This window comes from Petaurus breviceps, unplaced genomic scaffold (assembly GCF_028583685.1).
Source record: "Petaurus breviceps papuanus isolate PSGF00001 unplaced genomic scaffold, PetGlider_PUasm1.0 90769, whole genome shotgun sequence".
Taxonomy (NCBI): Eukaryota; Metazoa; Chordata; class Mammalia; order Diprotodontia; family Petauridae; genus Petaurus; species Petaurus breviceps.
The window spans coordinates 13,945,198-13,958,906 of NW_027187341.1; the positions used below are offsets into that span (position 1 = coordinate 13,945,198).

Genomic DNA, 13,709 nt, shown 5'->3' on the forward strand with positions numbered 1-13,709 from the left:
TCACTCCAGGAGCAGAGCTCAATTTTAATCTAAAGTTAAAAGTCAAGACATAGAGTATAATAATGGGCAAACAATAAAACAAAAACTTGGCCATAAAAAGTTGCCATTATGACAGGGAAGGTCAAGATACAAACTCAGAAGCAGACAATGATGTCAAAATAGTTACTGTGGGGAGCCCTGCCATCCCACAGCAGGGCTGAAAAAGAGTTGCTTATTGAGAGGGTGCATTAAAGAGATGAGACTCCAAGAGTTGTGGAAAATAGAGCTGTTTTTATTACCCCACATACAAGCTTTTATAGGATGCTTCCTAATTGTTTTCCCCTGAGAACATTGTGCACTTCTTTGTTCCCAGGCCAGAGGGATAAGCCACACTTATCTGGAGGACATAAAGCTCACACCTGTGTGTTTGAGCTCCTTCCTGGTGGGGGAGGGGAGGGGACTGATCCAGGCCTGCTAGCAGGCTCTTCAGCTGAGAGGGATTATTCAGCCATCAGGCTCAGAGTTCCACTGGCCTGTGGTCCTCTATAAGTTACAAGAAAAAATCTCAAATTAAAATTTGAATTGGAAAGAAGCTATCCCCCCCCAAAAATAAAAGAATTCCTGGAAGAGTTTCAAAAAGGATTTTAAAAATCAAATAAGAGAAGTAGAAGAAAAATGGGAAAAGAAATATGAGAGATGCAAGAAAAGTATCAAAGGAGAATCAACAGCTTGTTAAAAGAGATACAAAAAATACTGAAAAAAGTAAAATCTTTAAAAGAAGGATTGGGCAAATGGTAAAGGAGGAACCAAAATCTACTGAAGAGAACTTCTTGAAAAGCAGAATTGGCCAAACAGAAAAAAGGTACAAAAATTCATTTTAAAAAGCAGAATAGACCAAATTGGAAAAAAAAAACCTAAATGTACAAAAGATCACTGAAGACAATAATTCCTTAAAAATTAGAATTGGGCAAGTGAAAACTAATGACTCCATAATAGATCAAGAAACAATAAAATAAAGTCAAAAAAGATCAAAGAAAATGTGAAATATCTCATTGGAAAAACAATTGAACTGGAAAATAGATCAAGGAGAGATAATTTAAGAATTATTGGACTACCTGAAAGGAATGAAAAAACCACCTAGATATCATATTTTTAAAAGAGCCTAGATATCATATTTTAAGAAATTATAAGGAATACTGTCTTGATATTCTAGAACCAGAGAATAAAACAGACATTGAAAGAATATACTGATCACCTCCTAAAAGAAATCTCACATTGAAAACTCCCAGGAATATTACAGCCAACTCCCAGGTCCGGGAGAAAATATTTCAAGCAGCCAGTAAGAAAATTCAGATATTGCAGAGTCACATCCAGGATAACAAAAGTTTTAGTAGCTTCCTCAATTAAAGAATCAGATGGTTAGGTATATGGTAGTCCAGAAAGCAAAATAGCTCAGTTTATAACCAAGAATAATCTACCCAGAAAAAATTAGTCTAATCCTTCAGGGGGGAAAATTAATTAATTAATAAGCAAATAAATAAATAAAATGAAATAGGGGACTTTCAAGAATTTCTGATGAAAGGACCAGAGTTGAAGAGAAAATCTGACTTTCAAATACAAAACTCAAGAGAAGCATAGGAAGGTAAATATGAAAGAGAAATCAAAAGGGATTCAAAAATGTTAAACTGTTTACATTCTAACATAGGAAGATACTTGTAATTCCCAAGGACTTGATCATTATTGGAGCAGTTAGAAGAAGTATACATAGACAGAGGGCATGAGTGTGAGTTTACTATGATGGGATGATATTTTTTTAACTTAAGGAGTAAGAAAAAGTGATGCACTGGGACAAGGGGAAAGGTAGAGTAAGAAGAGGAAAAATATCTCACATAAAAAAGGTATGCAAGGAAGAGCTTTAAAAGCAGAAGGGAAAGGGAGCATGGATAATGCTTGAACCTTACTCTCATCAGAACTGGCTCAAAGAGAGAACAGCATACACACTCAGTTGAGTATAGAAATCTATCTTACCCTCCAGAGAAGTAGGAAGGAAACTGAATAAGAAGAGCAGAGGGATAAGACAGATAGAAGGGAAGATGGATTAAGGGCATTAGTCAGAAACAAAACAGAATTTTAAGGATGAAAAGGAGAGAATGAGAGAGAGGAGAGAGAGACAGAGAGACACAGAGAGAGAGAGACAGAGAGAGAGAGAGAGAGAGACAGAGACAGAGAGAGACAGAGAGAGACAGAGACAGAGAGAGACAGAGAGACAGAGAGAGAGAGAGAGACAGAGAGAGAGAGAGGCAGAGAGAGAGAGACTAGGCTAGTATTAGAATGGAGGGAAGTACACAGTTATAACTGTGAATGTTAATGGGATGAACTCACCTATAAAATGGAAGTTAATAGCAGAATGGATTATAAACAAGAATCCAGCAATATATTGTTTACAAAAAACACACTTGAAAAAGAACAATACACACAGAGTAAAAATAAGGAACTGGAGCAGAATCTATTATGCTTCAGTTGAAGTAAACACAAACAAACAAACCAAACTAGGGATAGCAATCATAATTCTCAGACAAAGCAACGGGAAAAATAGATCTAATTAAAAGGCACAAGGAAGGAAACTATATCTTGCTAAAAGGTACCATAGACAATGTATTAATATCAATACTAAACATATATGCACCTAATGGCATAGCATCCTGTGATAGTAATGGAATGTGGAGATTCCCCTGTATTGGGCTTGGTTTTCAAATTGATTGTGTTAAAACCCAGAGCTTGTTAATCCCACCTGTGGGATGGGCTTGTTGATGTGAAAAGAAAGTCCTGAACTGGGAGGAGCTGGTGATGTAGATTTGGAGAGACACTAGAGAGAGGCGGAAGATCTTTTTGGAAGCAGCACCTCGTGGAGAGAGAGAGACTAAGAGAATTGCTGGTGGCCGCTTTGAATTGCCCTGGACTTTTGAGACCTGCCCCCTGAGCTGCCAAGGACTGAGGACACATGGCTGTTTTGCTGGTACTTTGTCTGTCTGTTTTGATGTTGTTTTGCCAGATTTGTCCACTGGTGAAAGACTATCCTGTTGAAGAAGTCCTGGAACCTGGCATTTGGTTAAGAAGCCCTGAGACTGTCCTGCAGACAGAGAGTGAATACTGTCCACTGGTGAGGGACAGTGCTGTTGTTGCAGGGGTCTGGAGACTGTCCTGCAGACAGAGTGAATACTGTCCACTGGTGAAGGACAGTGCTGTTGTTGCAGGGGTCTGGGAGCCTTTCTGTTGGTTCAGAAGCCCTGAAGAAGGATTTTCTTGTTGTATGTTTACAGAAATCCTGGGAGAGGGTTTTGCTGATGTGTTCAGGGGTTCTAGGACTGTTCTACAGACAGAGGATGAATTCAAGAAGGGACTGGCAATGTATCTTATGGCCTTGCTAAGCCTTGTCTCCCCAGGAACTAAGATTGCTGAGAACTTGCCTCCTGTCAAGATGAAGAAAAGACCTCCATTTGGGTATTAAGTGCTGTGTTTAAACTTGATGTAACTCTGGGGTAGATTCAATTGTGATCCAGGGGTGGGGAACTTTTAACCTTAAGTTTGGAAACTAATCTCCATTTGAGAAGAGGGGCTTTGTGGTGGACTTAATTAAGGTATAGCCTAGGGGTGGAGAAGTATTTAGAACAGAGACTTTGTAATTGATTGAATGATTGGAAGGTCCTGGGGTGGGGTAGTACTTGGAGTTTATTTAATCACATTTAGTAAATGCTGTATTTTGAATGATGTCATGTTTTGATCTTCTCTGTTCTTGGTTTGTCACTGAATAAAATAGAGAGCACCTATGCTGGTATTTTGAACCTGGGAAGTTGCCTTTCCTTGGCATTACATTACACATCCAAATTCATTTTTTTTTTATTTTGGAGGGGGAAGGCAGGACAATTGGGGTTAAGTGACTTGCCCAAGGTCACACATGTAGTATGTGTTAAGTTTCTGAGGCTGGATTTGAACTCAGGTCCATCTGAATACAGGGCTGGTGCTCTATTCACTGTGCCACCTAGCCACCCCAATAGCATCCAAATTCTTAAAGGAAAAGTTAAAATGAGTTACAGGAGGAAATAAACAGTAAAAGTGGTCTAGTAGGGGACCTCAACTTTCCCTTCTCAAAGCTAGATAAATATAACTATGAAATAAGCAAGAAAGAAGTTAAGGAGATGGATAAAATTTTAGAAGAGTTAAATATGATAGACCTCTGGAAAAAAATTGAATGGGAAGAGAAGCATGCATTTTTCCCAGCTGTATATGGCACCTTCACAGAAACTGACCATGCATTAGGGCATAAAAACATCACAACTAAACACAGAAACACAGGAATGTTAAATACATCCTTTTCAAACAACAATGCAATTGAATATCGTTACATTCAATAAAGGGCTATGGAAACAAATTAAAAATTAATTGGACACTAAATAATCTAATCCTATAGTATGAGTGGATCAAAGAATAAATCATAGAAACAGTAATTTCATGAAAGAGAATGATGACAATGAGACAACATACAAAAATTTGTGGGATGCAGCCAAAGCAGTACTTAGAAGAAATTTTATATCTCTAAATGCCTACATCAATAAAATAGAGAAAGAGCAAATCAGTGACTTGGGTATGCAACAAAAAAAAACTAGAAAAAAAACAAATCAAAAATCCCCAATTAAATACAAAATTGCATATCTTGAAAATCAAATGAAAGATGAAGAAAATTGATAGAAAGTGATTGAAGTAATAAATACAACTAAGAATTGGTTTTATGAAAAATCACAATAAAATAGATAAAGCATTGGTTAATTTGATTTAAAAATGATTTAATTGGTTAATTTGATTTTAAAAAATGAAAAGAAAAAAAACAAATTACCATTAAAAATGAAAAAGGTGAATCCATCACCAGTGAAGAAATTAGAGAAACTATTAGAAGCTAGTTTGTCTAATTATATACCAATGGATCTAAATGAAAAGGATGAATATTTACAAAAATATAAATTGCCCAGGATTAACAGAAGAGGAAATAGAGTACTTAAATAATCTCATTTTAGAAAAATAAATTTAAAAATCTATCAGTGAACTCCCCAAGGGAAAAAGGAAAACAAAGCACCAGGACCTGACGGATTCACAATTTAATTCTACCAAAGATTTAAAGAACATTTAATTCCAATTCTATATAAAAACTATGGGGAAATAGGCAAAGAAGTAATCCTACCAAATTCCTTTTATGATGCAAATATAATCCTGCTACCCTAAACTAGAAAGAGCAAAAACAGAAAGAAAACTATAGACCAATTTCCCTAACGAATATTGATGCAAAAATTTTAAATAAAATATTAGCAAGGAGATTATCCCAATATATCACAAAGATCATACATTATGATCATGTGAGATTTAAACCAGGAATGTAGGGCTTAAAACTATTTGCATAATTAATCAATAACATAAAGAATAAAAATCAATAGTTGCAGAAAAAGCTTTAGACAAAATAAAACATTCATTCATATTTTAAAAAATACTAGAAAGCATAGGAATAAATGTAGTTTTCCTTAAAATAATAAATAGTATCTATCTAAAACCATAAGCTAGCTAATATTATCTATAATAGGGATAAGTTAGAAGCCTTCCCAATACAATCAGGGGTGAAACAAGGATAACTATCATCACCACTACTATTCATTATTGTACTAGCTATAGCAATAAGAAAAGAAAAAAATTGAAGGAGTTAAAATAGGCAATGAGGAAACAAAACTATCACTTTTGCAGATGATATGATGGTATACTAAGAGAATCCTAGAAAATTGACTAAAAAACTGGTTAAGACAATTAACAACTTCAACAAAGTTTCAGAATATAAAATAAATACACATAAATCATCACTATTTCCATATATTACTGATGAATTCCAGCAGGAAGAGATAGAAAAAGAAAAAAATAAATAACTGCAGACAATATCAAATACTCGTGAGTCTACCTGTCAAGACAAACCCAGGAACTAGATACAAAATATTTTTCACACTAATAAAGCTAGAGTTAAACAATTAGAGAAATATTAATTGCTCATGGGTAGGCTAAGCCAATATAATAAAAATGACAGTTCTACTTAAATGAATTTATTCAGTGCCATATCAAACTAACAAAAATATTTTACAGAGGCAGAAAAAAATAATTAAATTCATAGAGAAGATGAATCTGTTCAAGAATTTCAAGGGAATTAATGGAAAAAAAATGAAGGTAGGTAGTCTAGTAGTACCAGATTTCAAACTCTATAACAAAGCAATAATCATAAAAAAAAAGATCTGGCACTGGCTAAGAAACAGAGTGGTGTTTCAGGTACACAATACACAGCATAAATGCAATGTAGCCTATTGTTTGATAAATGCAAAGATCTAGGCTTTTGGGACAAGAACTCACTATTTAACAAAAACTGCTGGGAAAACTGGAAAGCGGTTTGGCAGAAACTAGGTATAGAACAACATCTCACAACATATACCAAGATAAAGTCAAAATGGGTACATGATTTAAACATAAAGGGTGATATCATAAGCAAATCAGGGGAGCACAGAAAATTTTACCTGTCAGATCTACAGATAAGGGAAGAATTTATGACCAAAAAAGAGATAGAGAACATTATGGTATATAAAATACATAATTTTAATTACATTAAATTTAAAAGATTTTACACAAACAAAACCAATGTAGTTAAGAAAGCAGGAAATGGGAGAAAAAAATATAGCAAATTTCTCTGATAAAGGCCTCGTTTCTTAAATACATAAAGAAGTGAGTCAAATTTTTTAGAATATAAATTTCTAATTCTAATATAAATTTCTAATTCCCCAATTGCTAAACAGTCAAAGTATATGAACAGATAATTTTCAGAAGAAGAAATCAAAGCCATCTATAGTAATATGAAAAATGTTCCAAATCATATTGATTAGAGGAATGTAAGTACCATCTCACTCTTATCAGATTGGCTAGTATGACAGAAATAACAAATGTTGGAGGGGATGTGAAAAAAATTGTTTCATTAATGTGCTCTTGATGAAGTTGTAAACTGATCCAACCATTTCGGAGAGCAATTTGGAACTATGCCCAAAGGGCTATAAAAGTGCACATACCCTTTGACCCAGGAATACCACTACTAAGACTGCATCCCAAAGAGATCAAGGAAAAGGAAAAGGTCCTATATGTACAAAAATATTTATAGAAGCTCATTTTGTGATGGCAAAGAATTGGAAATTAAAGGGATGCTCATCAGTTGGAGAATGACTGAACAAATTGAACAAGTATAAAATGTGTTAGAAGTGTATCAGAATGAGTATACACATATACATACACGTATATGTACACGTACACACACACAGACACACACCAGAAACAACTGTAATTTAATGTGGAAGACATGCATAAAAAAGTAACTAACCACCATTACTCCTTTTGTCTCCTTGCTCTAAGTCAATTTTCCATTTATTTGTACCATATTTCATTCAGAGATGCCAAAGCACCACAGTACTATATATGCTAAAGTCCCATTTTGTTTCTCTCTCATTCACCTGTGTTCCCAGGTTTCAAGCAGCAGCATTTCAAGATCAAAGTTAATAAGCTTTCCCCTTATCCCACAAGATGACAAGGTATGAAAACATAAAAGGACTCAAAGGGGCTTACATAAATTCATGGATGACAGAAGTCAATGTAGGCATGGGATCTTTTCTTTTTCTTCTAAAACCTGCTTGTTTTCATTATTTTAGAGCAGCAGCAAACAGCAATTTTAAAATAATTTATTTCAAATCACCTTAGGAACAAAGGAAGACAAGAAGAAATAATTACTTTACAACACAAAATAGTTAGCTAACCAATCTGGAGTCAAATGAAGAACAAGAGTCAGCATCAGTGGGACTTTGTCCTTGACCTCTGAGGATAGATTTGCACCTGCTCACTGCTGAAAGCCAGGAGTGGGTGGAGCTAGTGGAATATCAAGAGAGGTGCTTTATAATGATCCCAAGGGAAAGGAGAAGGAATACCTCAATAAGCATCTCTTCCCCTTCTTCTGGATTTTAGTCTCAAAGTTGAAGCACTCAGGGTAAGAGCAGATTGTGAATTCTGATTTTTGCCAAGGCTCAGGCAACTATCTGTCAATCATTCCGCATCTAGTTAGTAAAGGACTAAAGAAACAACAGAAATAACCACAATGACAACAACAGCATACATACACACACACACACACACACACACTCACCCTGGATATGTTCATGAAGGAAAAGTAGGATCTTTCAAGGATCAATTTTAATCTTTAAGTATGACATCAGAAAGGGCAGAAAATAGCCCCTAGGGATATAAGCTGTTGAAGACAGAATTATCAGACTGAATGCATCATGAGTCTGACTGAATATGACAATTCTTATGTTCAAAAGATTCTTATTATAGGGTATATGGCATTTTATATTTGAGCATTTGGTATTTTGATTCTTATTATAGGGTATTGGAGATGGATATTTGATCCCTTCCCTATAATTCTAGAAATTATAGGGAGAAATGTGATTTCTTCAATACTCAGGACCTAAGCTTTTTAAAATAAAAATGAGCACAGCAAGCTGCCCTCCAAGTAACAAAAAGATGGACAACCAAAATGATTTTCCATCCAAGATATTAAATTGTTTACTCACAATAATGAAGCCAGCCTGTGGCAGTTCCTGATTGGTCTCTCACAGAACTTTTCTGAACTGACTTGAACAGATGGAGGAACTGTACAGAGAAAATGTGATGGATATATTTAGCTCCCAAAAGCCTGGAGTAAAACCAGAGTGAGGATCAGGAGATCAAATCCTTAACAGTAAAGGCAAAAACACAGTTGCTGTTTTTTTTTTTCCCCCAACTGAATTGAGTACAGAAGAGTTTATTCTGAAATACACTTTAGTGTAACTCGACCTTCAAGTGATTTTTTTCCCCCTTTCAGGACTGATTTTAAAATGTGATATTTTTAACCTTTCCCTTTCTTCAGCAACAACATGAACTTTTGGCTAACAGAGTGTTATTGTTCCCAAAGTTATTAGCATTTCTGCCATAGTTTTAAATTTCGAATCTGCTTTACAATAGGCAGGCAAGATACCATCAGATCAGTCAACTACTGCCAGACCAAGGAAGCAGCCATTTCTCAATGATAGACTGAAAAGGGTTTTTTACTATCTTATCAACATAGGCAGAACTGATTTGAAAAACTGACCCTCTTCTTGAGAATTCTGACCCCATGAGATGCCACTCTTTTCCCCACTGGCAAGACCCAGACATTGGCTCACTGGTTTTCCAATGTCACTGCTTTTTCTCACTACTACTTACTTAGGTTCTGGAAGAGGGAAGAGGTACTTTTCTTCTCTCCTTTTCTCTGCTACTCAGAAATAACCTATGACCCTTCTGCAGAGAATAAGATAGCAAAGGAAAGAAACCTAAAATATCCAAATAGTCACATGTTTCTGTGGTATCATCAATGTGGATATGCTCCATAATGATATAGACCCATTCATGCTTACCCACCCTGTGCAACTCCTATTCATGTCCCCCCAGAATTGTGTGTGTGTGTGTGTGTGTGTGTATATGTGCGTGTGTGTGTGTGTGCTGGGGATAGAGGTAACTGCATCACTTTCTCCTGATGGTACTAGAAGCAGACAGGCTGTTTATTGACTATCCCTCACTCTCACTATATGTCCAGTCCATCCCATCTTGAAATTAACCATTTTTTCAAATAGCATACTTCACTCTAGTTTTTCCTCATGGTTATTTAAGTACTGTATTGCCATCAACTCACACTCAACATTTGCCTACCCATTGCCTTCTGAGTGATATTCATTTTTAACTTCTTTGGAAATTATAGCATGTATAAAAAGTAGCATGGCTCATAATAGAATATTGGTATTTAAAACATTTTATTTCTGAGAAAAGTTTGAGATCTATTTAAAAAAACTTTGTAATTCCCCACCCCCACCAAAAAAAAGTTAAGACAATTTGCCTCCTACTTTTTAATTCTGGGTCCAACTCATTGTCAATTTGCTCTGACTTTTTGTATTGGCAACCACACTGGCATACCCAGGATGGCTGCTAGCATAGGTTCTCAAATCTAGTTTACTAGGAAAGATATCTATTCAAAGAGTCAACAATCTTTTTAAATTTGTGATATTTTAATGTAATTTTAATTACATTCATTAGTTCAGGGGAAAAATCAGCACCCTGAACTTCAGAGAAAATCCAAGCAAAGAAAATAGAAAAAATACAAGCAGAGAAATAAAGACCAACAAACAGGGCTTCTAGCTGAGAAATTAGCACAGATCAACAAATAGTCCAACTTTCTGACCAAGGCAATACATACACAGTTACCACAGAGAACAAGCACCAACATCTGGGTTTTTCAAAGCTGGGGCGGGGGCAGGGGGGGTTAGAGGCAGGGGAGCTCCTTAATGGCTACCCAGAGTCTCATCTCATTTAACCATCTCATGGTTAAATCACAAGAACACTCTTTTTTTTTTTTTTTTAAAGCAATCGGGGTTAAGTAACTTGCTCAAGGTTACATGGCCAGTTATTATTTCTGGGTGTGGTGCTGAGTATCTGAACCCTGATTTGATCCAGGTCATCCCGACACTGGAGCCGGTGCTCTTACTCGCTGAGCCACCTGGCTGCCCCTTTTAAAATTTTTTTTTTAAGCAATTGGGGTTTAAGTAACTTGCTCAAGGTTACCCGGCCAGTTATTTCTGGGTGTGGTGCTGAGTGTCTGACCCCGGGATTCGATCTCCAGGTCTATCTCAACACTGGAACCGGTGCTCTTACTTGCTGAGCCACCTGGCCGCCCCTAACAAGAACACTCTTGCAATGAGTGAGTACCAAAGAAAATGCTAACCTCTGAGCATATATACCCTTTTTAGAGCCAGAGGGCATTACAAGCCTTATGACTCAGGACCTAATTAGAAATTAACAAAAGGTATGAAAGCCTTCCTACAAGCAAGCCTCCCCTAAGCAGGCTTCCCTTAATGGGCTCCACACGAGGCCTATTATTGTACAGGAAAGACCTTAAATCCCATTAACATTATATTATTCAAAACAGAACTACTCATGGTTGAGTTCCAGATGATATTCCTATAATAACATATAATATAGTCTGATCAATAAGCATTATCCATCCTACAGGGAGGGGAAAGCCAACCTCATTTGAGTGCTTAGAGATCTTTTTCCAGATGACTCTGCCATGTTACAGGACTTGAAATCATCTATAAAATGACATCCTTAAATAGGAATGCCTGGACCACAGTGCCACCCCACACCTCAGAGAATCCCTTTTCACCTTGAACTCCACGTCATTGCCCCACTATGACAAGGATGAACATGTTTGGGGAGTAGGTGCCTCTCTTTTCTATCCCTCATTTCATATTAATGATTAGAGTGTAATCAAACATGGTTCACTTCATTCTTACATCTTTCCAAGAATTTTGACCTAGGCATGGGAGACACTTCACTGGAGAAGATAGTTCATGGCACCATTTTGCTCTAAAAAATATACATTTTTAAAAATATAATCAAAGTAAAATAAGCATAATAGAATCTTGCATTATCTAAATCTTTTCATCTCTTGTGTGTCAGAAAATGTGCTCTCCTGTAAAATACAACTTGCGAGTCAACTTGTTCCCTTCTAACACATTGATGGAGGATAACCTACAGATTGCTGTCATAAAATATTATATAGATGTTCAAAGCAGGTTCGTGGGTTGAAAGTTGTTGATATCATCTCAATTATCTCTTTTGTATTAATAAGATCTGAGATTGTTTCCATGCTTTAAACATATCCCTCTCCTTCTTATATATTGTGAATCAGTCCCTCAATACCTTCACAATTATGTCACCTGCAATAAGTATCTACTTTATGTACAAGATGGTCTCATTCATTTTAATTTTCCTGTTTTTGTTCTCTTTGGTGCCATTTGTTCTATAAAGACATTTGGTATTGAGATTTTGGAGTCCAAGGGTATGGTAACTCTATATTCTTTTTCTTTTTTTTGCTTTTTTGGAAAGGGGAAGGCAGGGCAATCAGGGTTAAGTGACTTGCCCAAGGTCACACGGCTGGCAAGTGTTAAGTGTCTGAGATTGAATTTGAACTTAGGTCCTCTTGACTCCAGGGCCAGTGCTAACTCTAGTATTCTTGACAGTGAAAAAATATATAATACTATTTCCAGATCTTCAACTTTGTTTTGTTTATTATTCTTCTGTTTTGATTTATAAATCTCCATAGGATAAATTTGTTATCTAATTAACCTTTCTTTAAATCAGTTGTACCATTAAGTTTTATAAGGCAATACTTACTATTCATAATCTACCATTCTTTCCTATAAGATTTTAGATGGGCTTATACTCTAAACCAGTGTTGCCCTTGACTGACCATACTTCCCTGCTTGAAAAGGCAACTGTTTGTGACTATTATTCTTTTAGGCTCTCTTGACCTGCATGCTATGGCAAATTAATTTACATTAATTAAACATGTATACAAAATTTTTGTAGTCTACGTCTCAGTCCTTTCTTGCATCCACATCCCACATCGATAACTCATTTAAATAGATCACAATACAATTGTTTTGCATGCTTTCTACTGATTTTACTCCTTAACTTAACTTTTGGTGCTCTAAATATGAGATCCGTATACAATTGCCAGTGAGTGGACACACTAGTGGAGGAGTTTAATCACATCAATTTTGATACTCTTGCTATAAATGAAGGAAAACTTTTTAAAAGAAAAGAAGAAAATTACTTGCAGGCACTCCTTAGAGAAACAAACAAAACATTGGCATAGTTGCTTTTATCATTCACCTAAACACAACATGAAGGAAGAAATATAGACAGAGGAGACTTACACCAAGATGTCATAAATACTTCCTTCAAGAAAAGAATCCAAAGATACTCTACCAGACAAGCACAGGATATTTTAACAGACAGAAAACAATTCTACACTGATATAGCACAGAGTCCAAGATGAGAAGGAATTCCCCGTGGGATGGTGCTCTGGTCCAGATGTTCCTGCCTGAGGATGGAATTTTGTAGGTTGTTTCAAATAGCTTCATACTGATTCAGAAAACCATTCCTGATTCAGCTGTGCAATCAGACCCCCAACTTGTTATAAATAGAATAACAGTGAGTGGGTAAGTCCATGTGCTCATGATGACATTTCAGGGCAAATAGGTTTCATTCTTAGTTTTTTCTTTCTTTCATGACTAGGCCTATTCTTTTGCCAGTCTTGTCTTTTTTAAAAAATCATTTTATCATTTCCTACTATTTACCTATCATTTTCCAACTATTTTATCATTTCCTTTTCTCTGACTGATGGATTTTTTTTGTCTTGGCTTTCAGGAATCTGCTTATTGACACCTTCAGGTGTTGATAACTAGGGTCAGGGTAGGATTCTTTCTCCTAAGCTTCACAACCTCTTCCTCCCTCACCACTACTTACAGCCTCACATTATGAGCTTTAGGCCCCTATCTACTTCTGAGTCATGGACCTGTAAAATCCCTACATTACACCTTTGGCTCCTACATGAAAAAGACTTCTCTTTCTGTTCTGAGTTATTTTTCCTCAGACTTCAAATTTCTCCCTCTCCAGTTTTCCTTCTGGAATTCTCCATGCTCTGCACCTAGTTCTTTATCTCTATTTTTCTTGATCTCTTCTCTCAATTCCTAGCTGATCTGCCC

The 13,709-nt window shown here is 36.1% G+C and overlaps 1 protein-coding gene across 7 annotated transcripts in view; it reads right to left on the reverse strand.

Annotated features, from left to right (window-relative positions):
- ENOX1 (ecto-NOX disulfide-thiol exchanger 1) overlaps window positions 1-13,709 on the reverse strand; it is a 726,395-nt gene that overhangs the window by 457,670 nt on the left and 255,016 nt on the right. For 2 of the 7 annotated variants that reach the window (XM_069068691.1, XM_069068692.1), the window contains 2 exons: window positions 8,661-8,739; window positions 7,663-7,789 (listed from right to left, as the gene is read on the reverse strand). The exons of 3 other annotated variants lie outside the window; for them this stretch is intronic. The gene's annotated coding sequence lies outside the window, so the exon portion shown is untranslated. The remainder of the gene's footprint in view (window positions 1-7,662; window positions 7,790-8,660; window positions 8,740-13,709) is intronic. 2 more of the 7 variants (XM_069068694.1, XM_069068693.1) reach the window with 2 other exon arrangements.